The sequence below is a fragment of the Dendrobium catenatum genome, unplaced genomic scaffold, assembly GCF_001605985.2.
Source record: "Dendrobium catenatum unplaced genomic scaffold, ASM160598v2 fragScaff_scaffold_847, whole genome shotgun sequence".
In the NCBI taxonomy this organism is placed as follows: Eukaryota; Viridiplantae; Streptophyta; class Magnoliopsida; order Asparagales; family Orchidaceae; genus Dendrobium; species Dendrobium catenatum.
This window is the reverse complement of record NW_021319309.1, coordinates 7151265-7170623: the sequence shown is the minus strand read 5'-3', so window position 1 is coordinate 7170623 and position 19359 is coordinate 7151265.

Sequence of the window (19359 nt, the reverse complement as noted above, 5' to 3'; positions counted from 1 at the left end):
GTTTGAATCGGCCGCCCAAAAATTGATCCCAAACCAAATAAAATCTTGGAAGAAAACAGGTGAGGACGCAAACCCGGGAAAGAAACCCACACCGGGACGATCGGCGACTCCTCCGACAGATCAAGGAGAGGCGACCATTTGATGATTTTCATGAAACAACCAGCAACAAAATAGGACCGGTGAGCAAAAATTCTACCATAATCTAAATCGTTACCAAGTTTAATCAACACATTTGTTTGATCTAACAAGGTAACTGAAAATTCACCGGATAGTTTAAGGTTGAAAAAAAATTTTCGAATGGAATCCAACACCGGACGTTTCAATGGAAACTTACCAACTAAAGCATACTCAAAAGGTTTAGCAAGATGAAAAAACTCATCCTCTGAAAACCATAGCGCCGGCAAGCCACGAATGGTAGACACACGACATTCCGGGAAAGCAGTCGAAACCGAACCAGAAAGCACATCCTTGAAAGATTTAGAGTTCTTACCTTCAACGAAACCAGGATCCAAATGTTTATTAGCCATGGAAATCGCGATCTCACCAGCGCGAGAGAAGGCGGCGGCTAGGGTTCACGAAAGGAAAAAACCCTAGCAGACATGAGGGGAAAAGTCGGGGGGATGAGCTTTTTAATACCTTTTGATATAACTGACAAGTGTTTCAATGGGAGCTTTCAATGAGTAATCAAAACCTTTTAAAATATTTAGTTATCCTAGCCAAATTAGTAACTAATATTTAATTTTTTCAATAATTTTTGTTAAGAAAACAAATGTAACAAAAATATTGATCTTTCATTTTGATTAAACAAATAAATGTATCAAAAAGTATTGATTGATCATTGAAAAACTGCAATCAAAGTCTTGTTTGATTGGCCATAATTTTTATGTTTCAGATTACAATCGGAGAAAAAAATTATTATTTTGCTGTTTGTTTATCCAATTTTTTAAAAAATACCTTTTGTTGTACCTGTTTTTTTTTGCTGATCTAAGAAGAAAAAAATCGGCTTCTCCGTTCTAATACCTCGGTTTAAAAATGAAAAAAAAGGGGGGAACCAAACGAGACCTTATTCACGAAACTTACATACTCTTGATAAAATTTATCAAGAAGCGCAACATTCTCTTGCAACTTTTGCTATTTATCACAATAAGGGCAAGTAGCTAATAGACTAAGGTTTCGTTTGGGACGGTTTTCTAATTGCTTCTTAAAATAATTTTTTAATACAAAATTAAAAAAAATTGTACTAGAAAGTTGCTTTTAGAAGCAACTAGAAAGCAGTCCCAAACGGAGCCTAAAAGGTAATAATACTTAACTAATATTATGCTACTTAATAAAAAAATAAGAGTATAAATAATACTTGTTAATTAATCCAATCTAATCGTGAAATCTTAACAATCAATGGAGTTTTGTGAGCTGCACGACTTTACTTTTTATAAAAATTTTATGATGGCCTTCTCCAACCTGCTTAAACCAAGCTAAGTTAATTAATAGAAGATTAGTGCTTTCTTATGACACGCAAGATAGTTATAGAATGATTAATTTTTGAAAGCAAAACATATTTAGTGAATATTACGGTTTCATTTGGAATAGCTTTTGACATCTATGTTTTCATTATTTTAAGGATTTTTTTTACAAGAAAGCTACTTTAGAAAACAGTAAGAAAGTTATCCTAAATGAAGTCTAAGGCTTCGTTTGGTATAACTTTCTTACAGCTTTTTAAAACGGCTTTTTAATATAAAAATTTTAAATTCAAGAAATATTTGTACTAAAAAGTTGTTTTATATAAAAAAAATGTCTTAAAAAAAGCCTAAGACAATCACTCCACCGGCCAATGTATTGGTTGTAGAAAATATTTTTTGTGATGACATTTGACACAAAATTTTGCATTTATTGGCTCTTCGATATGATGACATTTGTCTCATATCTGCTCAAAAAAGTCGCATCCTTTTAAAAGATTGATAGTATACAAATAAAATTAAAAAAATGACCAATGCATTTTATTAGGTGAAAAAATAGATAATAGTATCTAGAGCCAATTTTTGTTCAAGAATTTGAAATATTTCTTGAACTTCAAAATTCAATCATAATTTTGCAAGATAAAAACTTTCAAGATAATAATTAAAATGGTCATAAATAAATTTGTAATTATAAAAAATATTTAGGTAGATAATCTCTCTCTAGTACCATGTTTTAAAAGATTACATCATATAGTTATTGGTATAATCTCTTCATTGTATTTTGTTTTCTCTCTTTATTAAGAACAAGAGGGATCACAAAAGAGAAAGGGAAGTTTGAATCGAGAGCTTCTTCCTCATTTATCTTTGGATTATCTTTAAAACCAAGAGGGAAGAGCATGCATTTAATCGTGGAGGCGAGAGGTAAGGTTCTTGTTACTTTCATAATTTCATTGCAGCTTTGAGGCCTCTCACAAGTGACGTCGATGGTAAAACTCAAGCTAGGGCAATGATTGTGACAACAATTTTGCAAGCATCGAGTGAGGAACAAGATGATACATTGAAGAAAAACATTTCTTCATAATTTTTGCATGATTTAATATAGTGATATTTTCTTTATCATTTAAAAAAAATTGTACTTTTAATTTTTATTTATTTATTTTATTTTGTTAAAATTCACATACAAGCCTACACGATAATTCAAAAATTGGTTACAAAACCTTAAAAGAATCAAAAGCCACCAAACAGGAAGCCCCAACAGCAGCAGAAAACAAAAATTATCGTTGATTCTATTTTTGACGTGCTCTTTTGGAGATGTGGTTTTTTTTTTTCTACAGCTTCCTAAATGTTTTGGATCTGAAAGAATCAAAAGCCACCAAATAACTGAATTTGATATTTTAAATTCAGTTATTTTACAAACACAGTTTATAATTTATGCCTCTATAAGAAAAAATCCTTAACTCTATCATTGCTTATGTTTATTGATTAGATATATAAAAAATTTATTAGTAATACTTAACTATTCTTAAAATTTAAAAGAAAAAAAAATTATATATATATATATATATATATAGGGAAAAGTCACGGCGGAGCCTACGCATTAATATAAAATAAAAAGTACAAGGTGCTTAAGGGGATCTTCAACTCACTAATGCTCCGAGGAGCTACAAACAAAATTAAAAAGAAAAACTTACGAGCCCAAAGTCCCTTACTACACCAAAATACACAAAAGCCTAGGAACATTCTAAGACGACTAATAGACGGCACCCAAAAGAGAAAGCTAAAAGAAATCACATTCAACACCAGCTTTCTACAAAAATTGTCGAGCAAACAACCAAAAGCTCCAATCAACCAACCTGCACAAAAGAAAACCTTCCTGCATCATAGGTTAGAGAAAAAAGATAATTTGAATAATCTTAAGTTATTATGATAGATGTCACCATTATTGAAGGAGAAGAAATTGTGCACCTCCTGAAAGAAAAAAATTGTTCAAGAGATAAACTAGAATCCAGCCTAAACGGGAATAAACAGCCTGGTAAGCAGAGAAAACGATCTCCATTAAACAACACACACTCAGCCAATTACTAAAATCCAGCTCAATACACCTAAGATGAGTATGTCAATCTAGGATAAGATGCCCCCAGAATAACTGGAATAAAAAACACAGCCTGCAGAAACCCAACCTCACAGCAACCCAAACAGAGCATACAGAGCACTAGTTATCAAGGACCATCACCTGCAAAAAAGACGAGGAAAGAGCTCACCCCATAGACAAAAACCACATAAAGCCGGGAACCAACACTACCAACATCGCCAGCATAATGAGCAGAATCACGCAAAAAATAAACTAGCAGTTCATAATAAGAAACACCCAGCAGGAATTACAACCTAGAAAATGATACTAAATAACTAAATATAAATATAAATTCCACCAGCACAACCCATACCCGCAAAACCAAGTAATGACAACCAGCTCAATTGGCTTAGAGGAAAAGGCCAAACTAGATAATTGGAAAATTAACCACAACTAGCATAATCCCAACCTCACAGCAACCCAAATAAAACCCAGAGCACCAGATAGCCTGGACCATCACTCGCAGAAAGGAGCTCAAAAATGAAAAGGTAACCCACAACACAGACACAAATCCCCTAAAATCTGGAACCAGCACACACAACACAGAGAAGAAACCCAAGCCAATTAAACGGAGAACCAAAGAGAAATTAACAAGAATAACATAAACCTCAACCATTAAGGATTTAAGGCAAACCAACTTTGTCCAAGTTAATAATACCTTTCACCATAGTAGGTAAATTCAAAATATTTAACTCTTGAAAACCATCAAATATATAACCAAAATTTGCCAATCGGTCAGCACATGAATTTGCTTCACGATAAATGTGAGAAATAAAATAGTTAATTGTAGAGAGGGATTGCTTAATTTTTCTAATCAAATAAAAGTTTTGAGGATTACTAGGCACAACTTTATCAATAATCTGAATTAAAAACATATCATCCACCTCAATCCACACATACTCAAAACCCAATGTAATACAAATATCAAGCCCATAGGACAAATCCATAAGCTCGACAGTAATAACATTACATAAATTTAAAGGACCAGTAAAAGCAGATAACCACAACCCAAATGATCCTGAATAATACCACTAGCACCTGCACCATTGGGCTCAATAGACCCATCAAAGTTAAGTTTACTATACGGAGGGTTAGGTTTAATCCATCTAACAACCTTTTCAATACAATCCGATTACTCACAATCAGTAGGAATACCCAAATCTATAGCCATGTCAATGCATTTATAGAAGTTCTTAGTAGTAATAAGATTGACAGAATAAATTTGCAGAATTTGTTTCTAACATTAGGAATAATTTGATTACAATTCATCTTAAGGTTATTATGTTTGGAATCATTTCTAACTCTCCAAAGATATCACAAAATAAGAATGGGCATTAAATTGTAGATGTGGCATTTAGAGGTAGTCATCCAACAATTTAAAAAACATCATTTTTAATATTAAAATTACTCTTATTAGTCGAGCTAAAAAATCATTCTAAACTTTTTTAGCAATATCCCCATTCACAAAAACATGATGGACATTTTTCACATTAAAACAATATTGACATTTAGAAGGAAACTAAACCTTTTTTTCGAATAAATTCATCAACAGGAAGAAACCCTTTCAGACACCTCCACACAAGAATGTAATAAGATAAAGAAATATTGTTATGCGAGATAGCAGAATAAATGTGGGATGTCTCATATTTAAATCTAATTGTATTCCAAACATTTTTCAGATGAAATTTTTCAGAGGAAGATAGATTGAAAAAGTTTTTATCCTTGCACTATAATTATAAAGGAATAGTCAACATAATATCAATTAAAATAGTATGAATGACCTCCAAAAGTTTATTGACATTCCAAGTACCATTAACAATAAAGCTGGAAGATCGTTAGGGTTGTGCATAACACCTAAAATTATTCTATTTACATATCTAACACCTAAACATTAATATTTACTTATCTACCACCTAAAAACCATTCCTCTCATCTATACTATCACTCTGTTGCCTACCGTAAAAGAAGATCACAATATGGACAACAGAAAAAAAAAAAACACACACACACAGATCATTCACTTGCGCTCTGGTTCTTCCTTCCATGGAATCTTTCAGCCTTTTTGCTGGAGCTAGCGGTGATGACGAAGAGATCGATGACGAGGGGCCCTTCTTCGACCTTTAGTTTGCCAACCCCGAAGATCAAAGATCTGAGGACAGAGGCTGAGATCATGAGGATGAATAGTTCGAAGACGGGAAAGATGAGAAAGATTTTGATTTTTTATTTTAGCTTGAATTCATTAGATGGAAGCAACATACAGACCATTTCAACTCCGACGACATCTTCTTTAAAGAAAAGATCGTACCATTGGAATCAAGCTCCATCATAATGGCCGAGATAGCGATCAAAAGACTCAGTTTGTTATTTCGCTTCTGAAATCAGAATACTTATGTACCTTATATTTTTGGTAAAACCAAAAGATGATTTGTTCATGTTCATTTAGAAGAAGAAGCAAATTACTCAGTATGAATTGAGCTTAATGAATTGTGTTGAGAAACATTACTATCTTCCTTTCTTCTTCTCTGTTTTAGTTTCCATACTCTGCTCCTTCGCCTTCTTTTAGCTTCGACATATCCTACTCATTAAGAAGAAACAAGCCGCGTTAAGGATTGAGTTAGTTTTGGTTGCATGTAAATTAATATTCCTTTGACACTCCATTTAGTGGTGTTTACAAGATTTTGGTATTAAGCAAGTGGGAGTATAGCGCCTCATTTCTACATCCAATTACGATTATATATGTGATATAGTTTAGGGTTTAGTACAAGCAAGCAATCGCCACCAGTATTTTGGAGTCCATTGGCCCTCCTGGCCTTTCTGAAGATGTGGTGCAACCCATTGCTCAGCTCATCGTCCCTCATCATCAAGCTGCAGGTGAATAACAGATCCAAGAAAGGGCACGAACGAGGCAACTTGCCAAACTCCGAAAGCGGTGGTGGTGGTGGCGCGAGCAAAGAGGTGAGGTGGGTGGAGCAGCTTCTGAATCCTTTAGCAGTGGTAATATGGGAATGGTGTGAACTATATGCTTGCCCAGATGAGGTTATTAGAGCAATGGCAAAATGCCCTACCCAGTTCTCTTTCTCTTTTATCTGGGAGAGACTCCTCTCCAATGGCTTTGACAATGGGATTTATCTCAAATACTAAATGTTCTTGCACAGTTATCTGCCTCCACGACCAACCCCGTTTCCTCCTCCTTCTAGTCGTTCAGGAGAAGAACGACGATGGTGAGTCTCTTGTAGTGATCGGAGATGTCCTCGAGCTCATCCAGGCGAGAGATCGTAAGTGCCTGGTTCGCATTCCCCAACTGACGGTGCTTAAATGGAGTGGTAGAATAAAAGGAAAGGAAGATTTTATGTGGTATATCAATAAATACAATAATTTAGGTGTTGAATATGTATTTTAAATAGTTTTAGATATTATGTATGTAAAAATCCATTTAAAATTTTTTAAATACAAAGTGAAAACTTTTTAAATTTTTTTGTATATTTTAAAACAAATGTAATTAACCACATAAATTAATATGCGGAAAAATAAAGTGCAAAAGTAACACAGAAAGAACACGCTAAAATTTTATAGCAGTTTGATCAACTTGATCTACATCCACTCCCAAGAGCCTCTCCTCCGGATAATACACTAAAACATAGTGACTCCCCTTTTGCTCCCACAGCAAGGCGGATAAGCCTTTACAAACTCCTTTCCATCGACCCTAGTGAGGCAGAGAGCCTGACCTCTTTTTGCTTCATCTTGAAGCAAGTAGAGAATCTTGATCGATTGCTGAAGACAACCTTCCCAGAGCCACCAAGGAGCCAAGGATGATGAATGGAGAAGACGACTCAAATCCTTGCTTGGAGTAACCTTTATGAACACCTAAAAAACTCCCCCTCACATGATTCTCTCTCTCTCTCTCTCTCTCTCTCTCTCTCTCTCTCTCTCTTTCTCTCTCTCTCCCTCCCAAGCTCTCTCTCTCTCCTTCTCTAAGCTCTCTCAAGTCAGGAAAGAAGTAAGAGATCTCAACATCAATAATCAAGAGATCTTGTAAAGAAGCACTTAAATTTGCCCTAATTTGCAACTTTCGATCAAAGATCATCCAGGACGATCGATATTGTCCTGTACAATAAGTATATTTCAACCCTTTCAGCCTAGACAATATGGGAGAGCTAGATGATTAAAACACATTGTTTATTCTGATCGTCTAGGAATATGTGGACATCATGCTGTACAATTAGTTTAATACCATATATATCTTCCAACACATCATTATGGTCGTCCATAAGATATAAGATGGACGATGAAGAAATATAACTTATCGTCTCGGACGATTATTAGATCATCCTATACGACTAGTTAAAAATAAGTGATTATCATCCAATAAATCATTTTGGTCATCCAAGAGATACATGTTGGACGATGAAGAAATATAACTTTTCATTCGGGATGATTCTTGGATCATACTGTATGATTAGTTCAAAAATAAGAATATTGTCCAGCAAATCGTTCTGGTCATCTAAGTGATTCAAAAGAAATCTAAGGTTTTTTCTAACTGATCATTTAGGACAATCCAATGATTATCCAGGACGATATGATAGATCAATCAATCATTAATTACTTTTCTTACTCACCTGACTAATTTAGGTATGATTTTAATGAATAATCCAGAATGATATGGGGTCATCCTATACGATTTCTAAAAAGATATCATACCTAAAAGAGTTTGGCGGCTGATTCTTTCTGATTTGAGCCTATCATCCAGGATGATGTTAATATCGTCAAGGATAATTTTTTTAATTCTACTATCTTAACAAATATGCCATAATTAGAGTTTCTATTTTTAATTGATCATCCAAGATAATTTTGGATAGTCCTATACAATATGATCAAAAATAGAAAAACTCTTAAATCTACAGAATTTCTCTTCCTGAGTATGTGTATGCAAGGTTTTTTTTGATAGAAAAAAAAACCTTGCATACAAATTATGTGTATGCAAGGTTACTTAGCATCAGAATCAACCTTATTATATTTGACTCAAGAAAAGGTAAAAATACTATAATTATACTTACTGACTGACTTAGTCCTAATCTATCTAATTTTGAGCTAACTTGAATTGCAATTGACATTGTCGACCCAAAACGTTAGTAGGCAGGACTACGAAAACAAATGTGCATTAATAACAATAGTAAGAAAACAAGAATGTCAGAAATGTTTATTATCAGCAAAATTATAATCCTTGAATCCAAGTTTGTAACAAAAGCTATTAACCTTAATATTATCAAGATTATGCGTATATAAAAAACTATCTATAAAGTAAGGCCCCAACCAATTATCTTGCTAGAAAAAGACATTACCTTTATCCAACCCCCATTGAATGAATTTCTCAGCCTCCCATTTAATGTGGCAAAGCCTTTTCCAAACCATAGAAATAGAACTTTTGTAACTACATAACACGGGATGAATATCTTTGCAATATTTAACATTCATAAATTAAGCCCATAAACTAATGTTAGATCTAAAAGAAAATCATAATTTATTAGAAAAATTTAAACTGTATCACAAATATTTATGGAATCTAAACCCCTTTTGTTAAACACCCCCCACAAATCTTCTTTCAAGAAGCCCAATGAATACAAGTACTATTATTATTAGAGCCCCATAAAAACTTATTAAGCATCCTCTCCAGTCTAAGGCAAATAGACACAGTAGGTTGCAAAGTATGAAAGAGAAAAATGGGAATAAAATTCAAAACACTTTTTATCAGCATCAATCTCCCACCAAAAAGAAATAAAGTTAGAAGACCAATTAGAAAGTTTCCTTTGAAAATAGTGAACATATCTTCAAAAAGGTGATTTTTTCCCACCTTTAAAAATAGGGTACCCAAGTACTTAATGGGCAACGACTTGGAATGAAAGCTACAAATCCTTTGGATAGCATTAGTTCTAACCTGATTAACAGACTTAGCAACAATAAAACTACTTTTATCTTTATTAATGGCCAAACCACTCATGTCTTGAAATTGAGAAAGAAAATTGATTAACACTTTAATATTATTAATATAACCATCAGAAAATATAATAAAATCATCAGCAAAACTAAGATGAGTAATTGGGAAACCCAGCATAGTATGAAAAAGAAGCTTCATATGCCATAAATATAACTCATCCAACCCTTGAAAAGGTACTCCATAGCAACAATAAAAAGACCAGGAAAATAAGAGTCACCTTGCCTTAAACCTTGAGAGAATTTAAAAAAAACCATGATTCCTCCCATTAATGATCATAGAAAAGTAACAATTCTCAATACTATTCTTAATAAGCATAATAAAATATTCACTAAAACCAAATAAAGATAAAACATTGTACAACAAATATAATTGAGGTTATCATAAGCTTTAGTAATATCAAGTTTCAAGATTATGTTGTCCCCTTTCACTTTAGCATTAATATCAAGGGTTGCCAGCAAAAAAGTCTTTCACCACTTCAATCATATCCAATTTACCAATATTCTATGTTTTCTGAAAAAATTTGGTAGTGAATCCATCAGGACCAGCCATGGAATCCCCATTCATATCATTAATAACATTCCAAATCACTTACTTAGTAGGAGATTGAGTGAGTAAATAATTATCTTTTTCAGTAATAATGTTAAGGATAACATAAGGATTAACAATAGGAATAGAACTATTCTTATTATTAAAAATGTTTTTGAAGTGATCAACCACCGAATTAAAAATTAATTCCTCATAATCGACCATACTACCATCACTATTAATAATTTTATGAATATGATTTTTAATTCTTTTCTTATTAGCCAAAGCATGAAAAAAGTTGATGTTCTTATTACCCTCCAAGATAATCTTAGCATTAGACTTTTGCCTCTAAAAAATTTTCTCGTGATTCTGCAGCTAAAAAAGAGAAGCCTTAACATTGTTAAGGCTATTGAGATTTTCAATAATAGGATTCTCCAAATAAACATTATCCAACTAAATCACCTTATTATCCGCTTCCTTAATATTAGTAAAAATATTCTTAAAAATATTTTTATTTCACCATCTTAGAGACTTGGTTTAATCTTATCAACTTAGACCTCCATAATCTCAATATGCAAGTAATATTATTATCAGGGTAAATAGGAGCATGCCAGTTGGTATGAACCAAATTCATAAAATTATTATGCAAAAGCGGCGGACATAATTTGTCAGAACACGCTCCAAATCCGTCGGAAATTAGTATTTCCGGCAGGTTTTTTTTCGCCGGTTACACGGGCGTCAGAAAAGTCATACCGGCGCAAAATAGGCCACCAGAAATATTTCCTGCGGAATTTTTCGCTGGTATAATTTCCGGCGATCCATTTTGAGCCGGGAAAAAAAAGAAAAAGAAAAACTTAAAAAAATTTTGACAAATCAGATGCGAACGCTCCCCCCCTCGTTTGTCTTAATTAAAATTACATCGAATCCTATTTTGAAAATTCAGCGAAAACTACATCAGCACTAAAAAAAGCAACTTTTCTGGACTTCACCAATAGCAGACAAAAAATCGAGATAAATAGATCAAGTTTCCAAAAAAAAAAAAGCAAAGAAACGAATTCGAGAACATTCCAAAAGCAACCAATCTCACCCTCCACAAAATCCAAAACATAGAGGAAACTGAATTCCGATTCCTTATATAAACATAAATCAGTCACACAGAGATTCTTGTGTGACCGATTCTTGATTTTCATACAACTTTCATGCAATATAAACAAAGTAAGATTTCTTTTGGGACCACCCTTTTATTATTTTTAAAGTAATTTTTTATCATAAAAATTTCTAATTAATTTTTTTAAAAAAATATTACTTAAAAAACAATAAGAAATAAGCTATCCTAAATGGAGCCTAAACAACCAACCTACCTCATAATCCAATACATTTTGGAAGCACCAAACATTCCATTTCCAAAAAGAGCAAGTCTAAGATAGAATTAGCTACTAATTTTTCACTTTGGAATAATTTTTGCAAAATCATTGCTAAAATTCTTGTTTTGAGACTCAAATTTATTTTGCCTTATATTATCCATCCTAATCAATCTTATTTATTATATAATAGAATTGTTTTTGACAATATTATTTTAGCCTAAGAAATTATGGCTAAATTTAACTGTCTTGGGAAAGCTAAATTCTTTTTGAAAATTTTGACTTTTATAAAGTCTTTGATACGGTCTCTCGACGCTTTCACATTTATAGATTGTTGGGGAAAGGTTTCCCCTTGTTTTTGTGTCTTGGATCAAAGCCTATATTTATGATGTTCATTTCTCTATTTGTATTAATGGTGAGTTGCAGGATTTCATTAATTTCTCATTTAGAATTTCTCTAAGCAACAATCCCCCCTCCCTCTCTCTCTCTCTCTCTCTCTCTCTCTCTCTCTCTCTCTCTCTCTCTCTCTCTCTCGGGATCTTTGGTGTGTGGAGGGGAATCTTTAACTACTGAAATACTATTATAGTCAAGCTTAAAAGACCCATTCGTGTCAAAGTTTTGAACTGGAAGAATTCTGCTGAGGTTTCACAACTTCTTTCTTAATAGGCTTCTCTATGGTTTTGTTGCTCTGCACCTTTTGGTTGGACTATGTGATGCAGACTCATCCCCACTTCCTTCCCTGAATGGCCATAGCTATGTTACGACAACCGTGTTTCTCTCTTCTTGTCTGCTCATTCTACTTCATTATGACTATTTTCTTCAATCAGATGAATTATGACTATTTTCTTCAATCAATTAATTCATTTGAATATCACTGGATGGCCTACCTGCACTGACAATTTTACTTTAAAGACAATATGCTTGCTGTATTTATTTGGAATTCCTCTCGGAGTCCAGTAGTTAATTTTTTATCTTCTTTGTAGGCCTTTTGTTCTTTTTGTTTGCCTCTTTGGTTTTGCCTCGATGAGCATTTTTGTGATTTGGGATAATGCTTTTTTGTATAGCTTATATCTTATTTGGGTTATTGTGTAACACTTGTTGTTAGAGTGTCTCCAGCTGAACCCCAGATGAGTGTTAAGCGTTGCTGACTTACTCCATTTGATCGTCTAAAAAATTACTATTTCAGTATAGGTGAACAGTGCGACATCAATATAGGATAAAAAATATATAAAATAAAGTATGAGAAAGAATATACATTGAATTTTTTTTTGGGTGTTAGAAAATAGAGTTCAGTCGGAAAAAAAGATACTTCATTTTAGTTTATTACTGTATTTTGAAATAAAAATTGAGTTTTTTAGGGCATCTCCAACCAAACTCCAAATGCTTGAATGACGTTGTTGGAGAGCTCCAGCAGAACGGTAAAACTTCCACTATTTGGTTGCGGGTGAACAGTAGGACGCCAACATTGACGTTGCACTGTTCATCTATGCTATTTTCAGTGTCTACCTAACTTGCCGAAGAGAAGATCGAAAAGAAAAAAGAACGTTACCTTGGCAAAATTGAAGTTCGATTGGATGAATCAAGGCATTTTTTTAATTTCACGACATTTTGTAGTGAAAAACGAGGTTTCGGTTGGAGATGATCTTGGCAATGAAAGAGGCAATTCCATTGATTTTTTTCTTATATAGGAACTGTATGTACCGATTTAAGTTTATAGTATTTTGCTGTTAAGAATCGGCATTCTCGTCTAGTCCACCGCGGCTTCCTCTATGTTTTGGATTTTGTGGAGGGAGAGATCGGTTGTTTTTGGATTGTACTGAAATTCATTTCTTTGCTTTTTTTTTTTTCTGCTGAAATTAGATCTATTTTTCTCGATTTTTAGTCCGCTTTTGGTGAAGTTCAGAAAAGCTGCATTTTTTAGCTGCTGACGTAGTTTTAGCTAAATTTTAAAAAAATATTAGGCATAAATTTAATTAAGACTGAACGATGCGGATTAAGGTTTTTCTGCAAAAGCAATGTCACCATTATTTACCAACGATTTGGAAAAGACAGCAACGTATTTTTTTATTTTTTAAAATATTTACTTTTTTCATTTTTATGAAATTATTTAATAATTTTATTTTAATTTCTTAGCAGTATAATGTACATGTTAGTAATGATTCATGGGCAAAGTTTCATGAAATTTGGAATTAATTTGGTTGGTTAATTACCAAATCCTAATTCAAAAATAAGTGTTTGATCCTTTAAAATAAAAAATCTTTATTAACTCAAGAAAATCATAAAAATATTTAAAAATGTATGAAGCTCTTAATTCAAAGATTAATCAAAGAAAAAAATAAAAAGAGAAAAATCAGTAAGCCTAAGTTAAATTAAATTGAAATCTAAACATGTAAACATGAAGAATCCTTAAGGCTAATTAACGTAAATTAATTAAACCTTTCAATTTAATTGAACTTTTAAAATCTGCAAAGTCACTTTGAAGACATTCTTAACATCAATAAAAAATCTTGTAAGACTTAAGAATTCAAAATATAAATCATTCTTTAAAATACATTCAACAAACCTAAAGTAAAGAAGCCATAAAAATCTAAAATACCTAAAAGATATATAACTCATGCGTTTGTTTCCTCCATTGGATGAAATTATTATAATTTTTTTCAGTGTTTAGGACTTATTAATCTTTGAATTTATTGAGTGATTTACTTGCTCTCTATGTTTATTGTACATGCTTGAGTGATGTTGGTGGATGTGTAAATGTTTTGATGCTTGATAATGCCTATGATGATGATGATTTGTTGATCTTATGATGAAAGATTAGATGCTCTAAATTAGAAGCATTATGGATGTTTATCACTAATCTAATTTTGTATAAGTGGTCATGCTTTTGCGGGGCTATAAAAAGAGAGGGAAGTCATTAAAGAATAAAAAAAAAGTCATTAAAGATTAAAATAATCCAATTTCATGAAGAATAAACTAATTTACACAATCTTGCAAACTTAATTTAAACAAGATAAATGACAAAATAAAAAAAAAGTAGCCAACATATAATATAAAAATAAATGATAAGCATGGTTTGACATGTTTGTGCCAACATCTATTGGGAGAAAGAGAAGGCATATACTTCAATTACATTACCAAGCAATTCATACAAGATTTTTAGCAAGTATTAAAACTTGGCTAACCATTAAAAGAAATACAAATTTCTTTAATAAATGATCAAATCTTGCCAAAAAAAATTAGAACAAAGAAATATTGCTCTTCTACTTATCATTATTTTCCTACTGATTTCTATCAAAATTGTTGACCCAACTAATGCCTAGTTTTAGTTTTACCACTGACATTGCATGTGAGAGGACACTAATTTAAACAATATATTTGAATTATATCTAGCTAAATCTCTAATGCATATCTAAATTTCAATTACTATTTATTTCTTATTTTATCAAGCATTCAACAATAGAATTAATTTTTTATTATGTTCTAAAAATGCAGACTTTAAAATAGTCTATCATATTTTATCTAAACTATAATAATTTTGGTTTAAATTTCTAAAATATAGTCATAGAAATTGAGCAAATTTAATCACAACTATTATAATTTAACAATTAATGTGATTATTTGCAACCTTTTAATTTGGACCTCTCATAGTTCTATTTTTTAATCTAGTAATCAAATAAAGCTTAAAGACCAATGCAACACTCTGTTCTTCTAAACTAAGAATGGCGCAACTCTGTGTTGATTTGGGAATATTTTCAAATCAAAATAAGCTTTATTTTGGAAAGCTTTAATGGCTAATTAATTATTGTAATTGATTAGGTTGTTGATTAATTTTCTAATTAAGTAATTTAAATGGGAATTAAATTAGGAAGTTTTTCCTTATTGTTTTTCCTCAAATCTATGCATTGAAGGTTTAAGGGTTGTTGTATATAAGAGAGAGAGAGAGAGAGAGAGAGAGAGAGAGAGAGAGAGAGAGAGAGAGAGAAAGAAAGAGCTTATTATAATCCTTGTTTTTCTCCAATATAGTGAAATCATCATCCACTCTCCATGGATGTAGGAATCTTTGCTGAACCACGTAAATTGTCGTGTTCTTTGTGATATTTTTGTTGTTTGATTTTTGAGTTGTTTTCATTGTATTTGCACAACAATTAGTATCAAAGCAAAATTTTTAGTGATTTCTAGCGACGACGTGAAGAACAAAAAAACTCTCATTCTTGTGGTTCAATAAGGCAAAATGGAAAAGTGTTACATCGTACGTAAGCCTGTTTGTGCATAGAGTTTTTTTATTAATATTTTTTGTGTGTGCCTACCTAACCGCATGAAAGCAGATTACAGAGAGTAGCCTAAACAAGACACATTCTTGTATGAATGCCAAAGATCTAGGATAGAGCATCACTTCACTATTAGAGAGACACAGCAGCAGAATGGGATGGAAGAGAGGATGAATCGAACTTTGGTGGAGAAAGTTTGGTGTATGTTATCCAATGCTGGGTTGGATAAAGTCTATTGGGTTGAGGTAATAGATTATCTATCACTTGGTAAATTTTTTGCCTTTTGTAGCTATTGGGAAGAAGACGCCAAAGGAGATGTGGTTGGGGAATCCTATTAGAGATTATGAAAACTTGAGAGTGTTTGGGTGTTATGCTTAATATCATATTCGGAATAATAAATTGGAATCATAGGGAAATAAGATGATCTTTAGTAGCTTCAACCGTGGAGTCAAAGACTTCAAACTCTATGATCCAGTAGAGAATAAGATTATCATTAATAAGGATGTTATATTTGACAAGATGAGCATGTTGAAAGCTAGGGACTCTAAGTAGGTGGAGAGTTCTATTGGGATCACATATGCGCTATAGAAGATGGAGTTTAATGCAACTCCATTTGTTCCATAGTGACATATCACTTCTACCCATGTATCTTATTCAATTGTAGATTAGGAGGTAGAAGATGATGTTGATGATGAGATTCCAGCTCAAGAATCTATTAGAGGAATAATTCTATGCTCCAGAATGTCTCAAAGCCTTCTTTTTTAAGAGACCACATTAAATTTACACTTTTAAACATGGAGGCTGAAGTTTTAAGTCACTATAAGGAAGCAGTGGATAATTTTGATGGTGATTTGTGGAAGAGGGCCATTGATGAAGAGATGAATTCTCTTCAGGAGAATACTACTTGGAGGTTGGTGAAGCTATTTCCATGAAGGAACGTCATTTAGTGTAAATAAGTGAGTGCAAAGAAGGAAGGATCTCATGAAACTAATGTACGATACAAGACTACTTGGGTGAGAAAGGGCTCTACGCAACAGGAAGGGATTGTTTATGATCAGGTGTTCTCTCTAGTGGTAAAGCATCCCTTGACCTGTGGTCACTTATCATTTTTTAGCACTTGATGATTTGATTTTGGAGCATCTCGATCTTGACATTGCTGAAGCACTTGGCATTGTGAGTAGGTTCGTATAGAATCTAGGAAGGAGTCACTGACAATCTATGAAGAGTATCCTGAAATGTACAGTTGATACAGGCTTGGTATTGGAGAGGAAGTCACTATAATAGTGGTGCAGGACTCATGACTCATTGTCCACTTATTTTGATACAGGGAGGTAGGCAATTATATGGGTGTAGACTTTCTGATATTGGAGCCTAGCATATCATCTTTCACTTTCTGAAGTGAAAGATGCGGTGAAGATTGATGATTTGAAAATATTTCTAAATATAGATAAGATTTATTTTGGAAAGTTTTAATGGCTAATTGTTTTAATTGATTAGGGAGATGATTATTTTTCTAATTAGATGATTTGATTGAGATTTTGATTAGGAAATTTTTTCTTATTTTTTTGCCTTAAATCTATAAATTGAGGGTTTGAGGGCTATTATATGAGAGAGAGAGAGAAAGAGAGAGAGAGAGAGAGAGAGAGAGAGAGAGAGAGAGAGAGAGAGAGAGAGCTTATTGTAATCATGTTTTTCTCCTCCAATATAGTGAAATCATTAACCCCTCCCATGGATGTAGTCATCTTCGCCAAGCCACGTAAATTTCTTTATCCTATGTTATTTGTGTTGTTTGATTTTTGGGTCGTTTCCGTTGTATTTACACAACACATGTCTTTGTATTATATAAGGTTGTTTTGTCATTCATATAGATGATGCAAACCTCCATAAATTTAGATGATTTATGTCATCAAATAAAAGTCAATAATTGCAAATAACGCTTATCTCGTTATAATCATTGATGAAATGTCCTTCTTGGTTTAGCAAATGACCAAACAAGCTCTAGTCGACTAGGTATCATAATCAGCTTCAAACATTGGTATGATAATTTGATAAGGTATCAAATATATGTGTAAGATATATCTGAGCATGTTAAGGCCATTTATAACGACATAATGGGATTATGGTTACATGCCATAAAATATATTCAAGGATTCTTCAATAAAGTTTGCCTTTAACTTCTCTAACCTTTTTCTCCCAAATTAATGAGAGAGCTTCACCTTCAAACAGCTTGTAATGGAATTTGACCAAATGAGGCAAATGACAGTCACAAAATTTATTGATTTAAATTCATGAACAAGCAAGCAAAGAAAAAGAAGCATTGCTCTCTTAGATAGCCTTCTCTATGATAAAGCACAAATACTTCAGTGGTCTTCAAACCAATGTCAGAAGTGATCGAATGAAAGTTGTAGGCAATAGTAACTCTCAAACTTGCCATATTAAGCCTTTTCTATTTTTCCTATACTTATGGAGCTCTGAATCATTATAACTGAAAAAATAACGGTCGAATCTAATTCGAGTTATTGTTAATTCAAAACTTCTATTTTATTGCTAAACCTTTTTAATAAGCATTTTGAATTTTTGCTAAAAAGGTTAGCGGTTAATTACCATTAACTTTTGGAGTTTAGCAATTGGTACATATAATCATAATGATGTTTAACAATTTAAACACAATGTGAAGATGGCAAAAGGTCTTGTTAACATCACAACATGTTATAACTGCAAGCTCTCCAATTTTGGTTCTTTCAACTAAATGTGAGGGCTTGATATATCATTACAGGCATCAATAAATTAGGAGGTCGGTGTCTCCAATTTCTATTGCTCAAATTGTTCTTTATATTAGGCATTGGTTTTTATAGAAAAATAAAATATTTTTTGAGTTATTACACACAAAAAGAAAAAAAAAAAAATAATTTGACCAAAGCTCTTGAATCATTTTTATATCAGATTATAAGATAAATGATTAGGGAAGATGAATGATATTTAACTGAAAATATAAGATTTTATTATTTTAATAACTATATTATGGCTAGGGGTGTCAATATTTGACACAACACAAAAACCCGAAAAAAAAAATAATTTGACCAAAGCTCTTGAATCATTTTTATATCAGATTATAAGATAAATGATTAGGGAAGATGAATGATATTTAACTGAAAATATAAGATTTTATTATTTTAATAACTATATTATGGCTAGGGGTGTCAATATTTGACACAACACAAAAACCCGACCCGAAAAATCCGGGTTGGACGCGACCCATTTGAAAAACGGGTCGGGCTCGGGTTCGCAGATTCGACCCGTTTGAAAAAACGGGTCGGGTTTGGGTTGACCCAGCGGGTTGCCGGGTCAACCCGAAAACTTGTTTATTTTAAAAAAAATTGAATTTCCCGCTGCCCCCCTGGCTGCCCGCTGCCCTCGCCGATGCTGCCCGCTGCCCAACGCGCCCCGCGCTGCTGCCCCACTTCCCCGCTGCCCCGCGCTGCTAACCCGCGCCGTCGCCCGCTACCGAACCCACGCTGCTGTGCTGCTGCCGTGCCGCGCTCGCGCCTCGCGCCGCCGCCCGCTGTCGTGCTCGCGAAACCCGAGCTCCTTCTCTGCCGTGCGGGTCGGGTCGGGTCAACCCGCCGAG